Source organism: Puma concolor, chromosome A1 (genome assembly GCF_028749965.1).
Source record: "Puma concolor isolate L17-30 chromosome A1, mPumCon1.1.hap2, whole genome shotgun sequence".
Classification (NCBI taxonomy): Eukaryota; Metazoa; Chordata; class Mammalia; order Carnivora; family Felidae; genus Puma; species Puma concolor.
The window spans coordinates 44304380-44313956 of record NC_141667.1 but is presented as its reverse complement, the minus strand read 5'-3'; positions in this window follow the sequence as shown (position 1 = coordinate 44313956).

Here is a 9577-nt window from a genome sequence, read left to right as displayed (position 1 = left end):
TATGTTCCTGGCACAAAAATAGACACATAGATTAGTGCAGCACAAAAGAAAACCCAGAAATGAACCCACAATGATATGGTCAACTAATCTTCAACAAAACAGAAAAGACTATCCAATGGGAAAAAGACTGTCTCTTCAACAAACGGTGTTGGGAAAACTGGACAGCAACATGCAAAAGAATAAAACTGGACCACTTTCTTACACCATACACAAAGATAAATGCAAAATGGATTAAAGGCCTAAATTTGAAACTTGAAACCATAAAAATCCTAGAAGAGAACACAGGCAGTAACCTCTTTGACACTGGCTGTAGCACCTTCTTTCTAGATGTATCTCCTAAGGTAAGGGAGACACAAGCAAAAATAAGCTATTGGGACTACATTGAAAGAAAAAGCTTCTGCACAACGAAGGAAACAATCAACAAAACTAAAAAGCAACTGACAGAATGGGAGAAGATATTTGCAAATGACATAGTTGGTAAATGACTAGTATCCAAAATATATAAAGAAGTTATAAAACTCAACACCCAAAAAATGAATAATCCAATTAAAAATGGGCAGAAGACATGAATAGACATTTTTCCAAAGAAGACATACAACTGGCTAGCAGACACATGAAAAGATGGTCAATATCACTCATCATCAGGGAAATGAAAATCAAAACAACAAGGAGATATTACTTACCTCACACCTGTCAGAATGGCTAAGATTAATATGTTTTTTTTTTAATTATACACCTTCCTCCCATTCTGATGAGCTCTTCCCTCTCTCACCTAGAACAGTCTCTTCATCATACACAAGGTTACTTCCAGGCCCCTTGAGGTAGAGGACTTGTCCAATGACACAGCAGAAGCAAAATTAGTACTCACTTCTGCTGGGGTGCCTGGGTGGCTCAGTCAGTTGAGTGTCCAACTCTTGATTTCAGCTCAGGTCGCGATCCAGCTGTGGACTGAGCGTGGAGACTGCTTAAGATTCTCTGTCTCTCGGGGCGCCTGGGTGGTTCAGTCAGTTGAGGATCTGACTCTTGATTTCAGCTCAGGTCATGATCTCACAGTTGGTGACTTTGAGACACCCCCTTCTTGTACGCTCCCACTTTCTCTCTCTCTCTCAAAAATAAATTAATTAGAAAAAAGAAGATTTATTTTCTCTCTCCCTCTGCCCCTCTCCCCACTCATGCATGCGCTCTCCCTCTAAAATTAAAAAACAAGCAAAAATTTTTAAGAAAGTAAAAAAAAAAGAACTCACTTCTAAAGCTGATCCCACAGTGGTATGAGAGATGTCCATGTGGCTGCACTCGGTGGTGGCTGTGTGGGTGGTGGGTAGGGGAACTGGGTGCCAGTGCTGGTATCCCCGGGAGCCTCATTGGGAAATAGAGAGGGAGTGTGCACTGACTTTCTTCCAGCATCATTCCTTCTCCATCTTTGTACCTGCCAAAGCCCCTCAACCCCATTACCCACTTCCTCCCCACTCCTCAATACCAGGCACACTCCTTCACACAAGAACTTAATGATCTTGGGCATAAAAAGTTAATGCCACCTTGGAGGATCTCTCAATGAGTGGGCACATTCCTCATGCATGACAGTATCTGACACCTCCATTTGAAGGGCTTTGGAGATGTTGGAAGGCCACAGACACAGTGACTGGAAACCAAGACCATAACCAAAGTGGAAGGTGAAACAGGACAGCGGCTTGTTCAGAGTGCTTACTTCATGTCAGGCAGACCCAGGCCTTTGTCCGGTGAGAGAGCCTAGCTAAGGACCTTAACCTCTCTGGCATCAGTTTCCTCATCTGCAAAACAAAGATGATGATGATGATGATGATGATGATGATAAACTACTTCTGGTGCTATTCATTCAACAAATAACTTACCGATTTTTTTTTTTAATTTTGAACACATTTTTTTTTAATGTTTATTTTTTTTTGAGAGAGAGAGAGAGAGAGAGACAGAGTGAGCAGGGGAAGGGTAGAGACAGAGGGAGACACAGAATCAGAAGCAGGCTCCAGGCTCCAGGCTCCAGCCTGTCAGCACAGAGCCGGACCTAGGGCTCAAACTTACAAACCAGGAGATCATGACCTGAGTCGAAGTCAGGTCCTTACCCAACTGAGACACCCAGGTGCCCGGTAACTTACAGATTTAACAGTTGAACTATATAAAGGCCCCGCCCCCACCCTTACAATCCTCCCCCATCCCAATAAAGTCTATTCCAGAAAGGCACTCCATCAGTAGATAAGGACATACACAAGACGTTGATGAGGGACCATAAGGCAAGCTGAGGGCAAAATACTAGCTAGCACCCCCACCCCCACCCCCACCCCCAGGTGGGATACGTGTGATAGTCCTCAGGCACTCCTGGCTGCCCAAGAACAAAGGAAAGGGAAGAAAACAAATGGTTCACTGAGGGAGATCACAGTCCTGCAGGACACGAGTCTCCATGAGTTTACAAATATCTTAGTAAATTACAAGAAAAAGGCAATCCTGGGGCGCCTGGGTGGCTCAGTCGGTTAAGCATCTGACTTCGGCTCAGGTCATGATCTCGCGGCCCGTGAGTTCGAGCCCCACGTCAGGCTCTGTGCTGATAGCTCAGAGCCTGGAGCCTGTTTCAGATTCTGTGTCTCCCTCTCTCTCTGACCCTCCTCTGTTCATGCTGTCTCTCCCTGTCTCAAAAATAAATAAACGTTAAAAAAAAAATTTTTTTTTTTTAAAAAGAAAAAGGCAATCCTATCAATAGCCTAATCTCCAGAAACCTACAGTTTCCTGGAGCCCCAACATCACTTTTCCCTCCAAAGTGATATGGGGAACAAAGGCCAGAAGGAAATGGCAGTAAAATCAAATTTCCTTATAACCTGCAGCCCATTGACCAGTACTTGGGGCAAATACAGAGTAGAACATTTCTCCAGGGACCCCCTACTGTCCTAAGGTTAATGCCTTACTAGAGGAAAAACAACCTTAGCTTGACAACAGCAAGGCCCCTGGTATCTTAGGCGTCCTCTTCAGCACATCAAAGTCCTTCTGGAGGCCTCGGGTTTGCCTTTACCTCTCCAACTCCATAGTATATAACGAGTCACCCCTCACAACCCCAGGGCAGGTCTTTCTGCCCACGGGTCCTGTCCCTGAGCTTTAATAAAATCACCTTTTTACACCAAACATGTCTTCAAGAATTCTTTCTTGGCTGTCAGCTCTGAATCCCCACCATTCCAAAACCTCATCAATATCCCCAGAGTAATTATACCAGAAGACAAGAAATACAAAGTGTGGGGGGTTGCCTTCTTGAGTCTGGTAAGAAATCTCTGAGGAGGTGGACTTTGACCACCCTGGAGACAAATGAGAAACATTTGGGCTAAAAGCCAATGTGAAACTTGAACACGGCCAAGACCACCAGGCCATGGTTCCCAGGAGGGCTCCGCACCACTATCATCTAGGGAGCGTTTAAAAATCCCCATCCCCAGGCCCACACTCCAGACCAATTATATCTAAATCTCCGGCATTGGTGTATTTTTTAATTCCAGGCAATTCTAATATGTAGCTAAGATTGACATCCAGTAATGTGATGCACCAGGCAGACAACAGGTGCACACATACATAAAAGCGGCAATTATTAAAACAAGGCTCTTGTCCTTGAAGAAATCACATTCTAAGAGTGATGGGTTGGAAACACTGGAAATTGTTATCACCCTAACGTTCACGGTCATGGGCTTCCTGAAGGAGTAACAGGGTCTGAGCCCCGGAATAACATGGTCCAGGATGACCTATGTCGTGCTAGTGTGGGGTGAGAGTGAATGTCGCTGGAGACCCAGCGTGTGCATAAAGGCTGGAATGGTGAGTTCCCTGAGTGTAATGAGGAGTGCTTACTGACGTGGGGAACAAAGGCAGAAGGAAATGGTAGATGAAATTAAAGTTCCTTATAGCCGGCAGCCCACTGACAGACAAATACTTGAGGCAGGTAGAGTATGACATTCCTCCAGGAACTCCCTACTATCTTACTGTTAAAGTTTTGCTAGGGGGAGAGACAATCTTAGCTAGGCCTCCAGGATCCATGAGTCTTCTTAACATATGAAAATCCTTTTGGAAACTTCCCATTGCCTTTACCTCCCCCAACTCCCAAGTATATAATCCATCACGCTTCACAATCCTGGGGCAGCTCTTTGTGCCCACGGGTCCTGTCCCCAGTGCTTTAATGAAACCACCTTTTTGCACTGAAGATGTCTCAAGAATTCTTTCTCGGCCTTCAGCTCCAAACCCCAACGCTTTCCACATCACTTATCACTTCAAATGCCTATGAAGCAGGCACGGAGGCAGATGCAGAGGTCACAGACAGGCAACACCAGCCTCAAACATGATTTGTTTGTAAGGTGTGTCTTAGAAATTTACTTAGTTGCCAACGAATAATGAAAACAAGTGATTCCTCATTAAATTGTGAATTTCCAACTTTTTCTGAAAAAATCAGAGAATCTGGACACACCAGCTTGCCCTCCCACAGGGCAACAGTCCATTGAAGCTGAACTGTCATTGACCCTTTAGGTGGGGTCTGGGCTCAGCAGTCTCCATAGCCCCTCTAGGCAACGCATCCCATCTCTCACTTTTGTTACAGCCTGGTCTCTGTGGGGTTTCAACCCAAGCTTAGTCTGGACATCTGGCGTTAAACCATGGTTATTCTGGTCAGTACCGGATCATTTTCAAAAAGAAGGTAAAATCATAGCTCTCATACAGATAGAAAATGAGCACACGTGAGAGATTTTGTTTAACTTGAACTCTACCGAGGGAAACAGATGTTACAACCAGAGCAAAGTCTGAAGAGCAGACACATTTGTAGATCCAGAATATTGAGATAAGTGTACAAATGGGGGCAAGAAAGGGGTGGGGAGATGGCAGAGAGAAGTCGTTTACACTCCACAGGACATGCATTTACATGTCCATAGGCAGTGATGACATTCCATTGTTGTCATGAGTTACCTACAACTTTGGAGGCTATGAAAGGCACCGTGCCCCCCAGAGAATCAGAAGCAGATATCAGAAGGGGATGCTCTAGGCAAGAAAGTTTTCCACTGATGGCAAAATTTTTTCTCTAAAGGGTCAATGGCATTTCTAACTTTAGGCGACACCTTCTAATGGGCTGGCTCCGGGCCGCACCCCTGGGCGGGATTGCAGAGGTGACAGGAGCAGCGCCTGCTTCCCACCTTGCCTGTCTGAAACCTGAGCACCTAGAGGCCTGACAATGCCCTGGGGAGCAGGGGTGGCCTGGTCAGGCAGGCTCTGCTGGGGAAGGTGCCTCCGAAGCCCCGACCGGGCCTACCTGACCTCCTTCACCAGCCTGAGTCTGAGGGCCCAGAGCTGCAGGCCCCTGTACAAAATTGCACGGCTCTGATTCCCAAAGATTTTTATCTTCTTAGAGCCTTTGCTTAGAGCTGTGATCTCCATGCTGGCACACACTGAAGTCACCTGAGGACCTTTAAGCAAACTACCTGAGAGCTCGGGCCCAGGCTGTGCTCCAGACATCAGCATTTTTAAAAGTCCCCCAGGGGATTCCAAGGTGAAGCCAACAGTGAGAACCACTGGTCTAAAGCCGCTTTTATCTCAGGATAAAATGCATGCAAAACACTAGGGATCTCGCTAAAACTGCAGATAATGATTCCCCAGGTCTGGGGTGGAGCCCAAGAATTTGCACAAGTTCTCCACGAGTTCTCCTGGGAGACCGTGCTGCTGGCCGGGGGACCGCAATGAGCGTAGCCAGGGTCCAGACTGATGGACGTCTCCACCACTGGGTGGCAGAGATAAGCACAGATAGTCACTATTTCCTCCCTGGGAAGGCATCCGGTGACCTTCCCCCTCCTCCTCGGTTTACTGAAACAGCTGGAAGTACAGAGCCTTGCACTCCCAGGTCCTCGTCTCTGCACCGCATTCCCCCTACTGCATGCTGAGGCGGATGGATTTCATGATGCCTGAGGGCTGGTCCAGATGCAGCATCCAGCTCCAGGGAGTTGGGTGAGTCCAAGCAGGCTGACCAGAAGCCTGTTCTTGGAAGAGCTTTGCTCCACCGTTCCTACCCTTCCTCCCTCCCGCTTCTCTCCCTGCTCCCCTGCTGGTCTCCAAAGTAGCCCTCAAAGATTGTTTGAGTTGCACAGACCCTGGCTGCAAACTGTCAGTAATTTTCCAACCAAGGAAAATCCCATGGATTTCACAGGAGGTCCAGGCAAGGCTGAAAAGAATCTTAACCCTCTGATAACTCCCAACGGGGGTGGGGGGCTAGGGTGGGAGTATGAGGATCTTGCCCCATCCTAGGACCTCCAACCTGGACTCTGGGACGGGAGCTAGCAATGCACTGGCACCAGAATTTGGTTAGGCAGCACCATCGTCACAACCTCTTCAAGGGTCCTGTAGCGTTTCCAAGGCATTTCATTAGCTGTCGCGATCATTCCTTCGGCAGAGCAATGCCAGAGTCTCGGGCTCTGGGATGCAAACCTCAATCGGCCTGCACTCTAAGCACTCACCGCTGTCACGCCAGGCATCTCGCACACTGTGGCCTGCAGGGCTGGGCAGAAACCGTGGGTGAAGGTGTCGGCCGCCACCTGTAGTACATACATCCCGCCGGCAGGGGGCGGCCGTCACCCAATCGGAGCTCCTATTGGCAGACACACTGGCCCGGTGGGGACAGATCTGATTTTTCAAGAGAAGCTGGAAATACAGAATTTTATGTGAATTCTTCAAATCGTCACGTATGGGCAGCTAATTCAGATCGTTATAAAAGACCTCGTGAGCTAAAAATAAGTTTGCAAGACAAGATATACCCCCAAAGAGCTGCAGTGGGCAAACTGAAGTTTGACCCCAGAGTGTGGGATCCTGACTTCACTCAAAAATGCCACGGCTTTATATCATTATTCCAACGCCCGCATTTTATGTGTGGGGAGACTGAGTTCAGAGAAAAGAAGGACTTGTCCAGGTTTGTTAGGGCAGAGCCGAGAGTAGGACTCAGGAGTCCTGACATCTGGTGCGGTATTTCTTGCTTCAGAAGAACACCCACCAGAACCCTGGGGTCCCCAGCGAAGTGCGATCCTGTAGCTTAGAGGGCGTGCGCCGGAGAGCTGGTCCTGGCCAGGGGAGCCCTGACAGGGCTGGGGAGGTCGTCAGAGCCCAAGGGCAGGAGGGGGGGGGGGGGGCAGGAGTTTATTTTTAGCTGCCTAGAATGTGCCTGTAAGCCTTATTTAGACATCAGGCGACAGAGTGAGCTGGAGGCAGCAGGGCCGGGGGAGGAGATAGCCCCCTCCCCCTCCTGGGGCTCCTTTTACAACTGCTCTCCCCTGCCTGCCCCCTTATCATCCTTTCTGGGGGCTCTCGGCTGCTCTAAATAGCAGCTCTTGGAGGCGTGGGCGCTCTCCTGCTCCGGCTGGCTGGCTGGCTGGCTGGCTGGCTGGCTGGCTGGCTTTCTCCTCCACCTCCACCCCTTATCCCCTATTCCCCATAGTCCCGTAGAGAAATAAAGCTCTAGAGACCTAGAATGTTTTCTCTTCACCCTTCTGGGGTCACAGATCTCTTGGAGAAGCTGGAGTCATTCATCAGAGTAGTTTAGAGCTCAGGTAGGGAAGACCGATTAACATCTGCCTGATCCAGCTTATGACACGAAGCAAGTTCTTACACTCCCCCAAACTGAGTTTTCACTTTACAGTGGATGGTTCCTGATGATGAAATGTGGTAAAGGATGTAAAGACTTTAGCATATCATAACAAATCATCAGTAAGTGATAGTGATGGCGATTAAAGCTATAGACCAAAATGGAATCACTCATACACACACCATTCAAGAGGTTCATGTAACCTCTGTAGCCCATGGATCCGAATCCATCCAATTAATCCATTCATCATTTCTTGTGGTATATAACTGACAGAGAAGAAATGGACGTATTTAATGTATATGATTCCATGAGTTTGGACATATGCATAGACCCCTGAAACCATCACCACAATCAAGGTCAATAAACATATCCATCACTTCCAAAAGTTTCCTTTGTGCTTCTTTATTTTTTTGGTTTTTGTTTCGCTCTGTTTTTGTGGTAAGAACACTTAACCTAAGATCCACACCCTGGTAACAATTGAGTGTTGTTAACTATAGGCACTAGGTTGTACCACAGAGCTCTAGAAACATCTTTCTCTTCTCTGCTTCTATGAGTTTGACTATTTGAGAACCCTTATGTAAGTAGCATCATTCAGTATTTGTCCTCCTGTGACTTATTTCACGAAGCATTAGTCCTAAAGATTCATCCATGTGTCACAAGTGGCAACATTTCCTTCTATTTTTTTAAGATTTTTAAATGTTTTTCAAATTTATTTTGAGAAAGAGAGAGAGCGCGCGCCTGTGTGCACACACACAGATGGGGGAGGGGCAGAGAGAGAGAGAGAGAGAGAGGGAGAGGGAGGGAGAGAATTCCAAGCAGGCTCCAAGCTGCCGGCCCAGAGCCTGACTCAGGCTCAATCTCACAAATTACAGGATCATGATGAGAGCCGAAATCAAGAGTCAGATGCTTAACAGACTGAGCCACCAGGCACCCCTAAATTTCCTTCTTTTTAAAGGTTAATATTCCACTGTATGTACGTACACACCACATTTTCTTTATCTGTTCATCTGTCAGTGGGCATTTGGGCTGTTTCCATATCTTAGCTATGGCGAATAATGTTGTAATAAACATGGGTGTGCAGATATCTCTTCAAGATCCTGATTTCCGGGGCACCTTGGTGGCTCAGTCAGTTAAGCACCTGACTTTGGCTTGGGTCATGATCTCCCAGTTTCTGAGTTTGAGCTCCACATCAGGCTCTGTGCTGACAGCTCAGAGCCTGGAGCCTGCTTCAGATTCTGCGTCTCCCTCTCCCTTTCTGCTCCTTCCCTGCTCTCTCTCTATCTCTCTTTCTGCCAAAAATGAATAAACATTTAAAAAAAATTTTTTTTTAAGATCTTTATTTCAGTTCTTGTGGATATATATCCAGAAGTGGAATTACTGGATGATTTTACCATATTTTTAACTTTTAAAGGAAACTCCACACTGTTTTCCATAGTGTCCACACCACTTTACATCCCCACCAACAGTGTACTGGAACAAAAGTGTCTTGAATCTCAGTCTTGACTCATTTGAGGAATAACTTCTGTCTCTGAAAAGGGATCAAAACAAAGATCTCTTTCCGTGGCAATGACAATGGACCTGAGCATCCGCTCTTTCGGGACCCGTACCCCAGCAGATCCTTGCATGCTTTCTCCAACCCGCCCTACCAAAGTTAGCTTCTGTTAACATACCTCCCGCAACGGGGCACTCACTCCTGGTCAAACCAGACCCCCGAATCTTGGGCCAGTTGGCAGTTCTTTCCTCCCAAGGAGGCGGACTCTACATTCCAGGGTTCCTCTACCCACTGCTTCTGGTTTTCCGAGACAACTAGGAGGACTCCTCATCTTCGAGTGCTCTAGACACAAAAGCGCGTCGAGGGGGAGTGGGGTGAGCTGGAGGTTCGACCTCCTTCCAGCCTTGCCCAACGTCCAAGCCCTGCCTGAACTCGGGCTTTTCCAGCAGTCCAGGTTCCTGCGGCCGACACCCTCTGCAGCT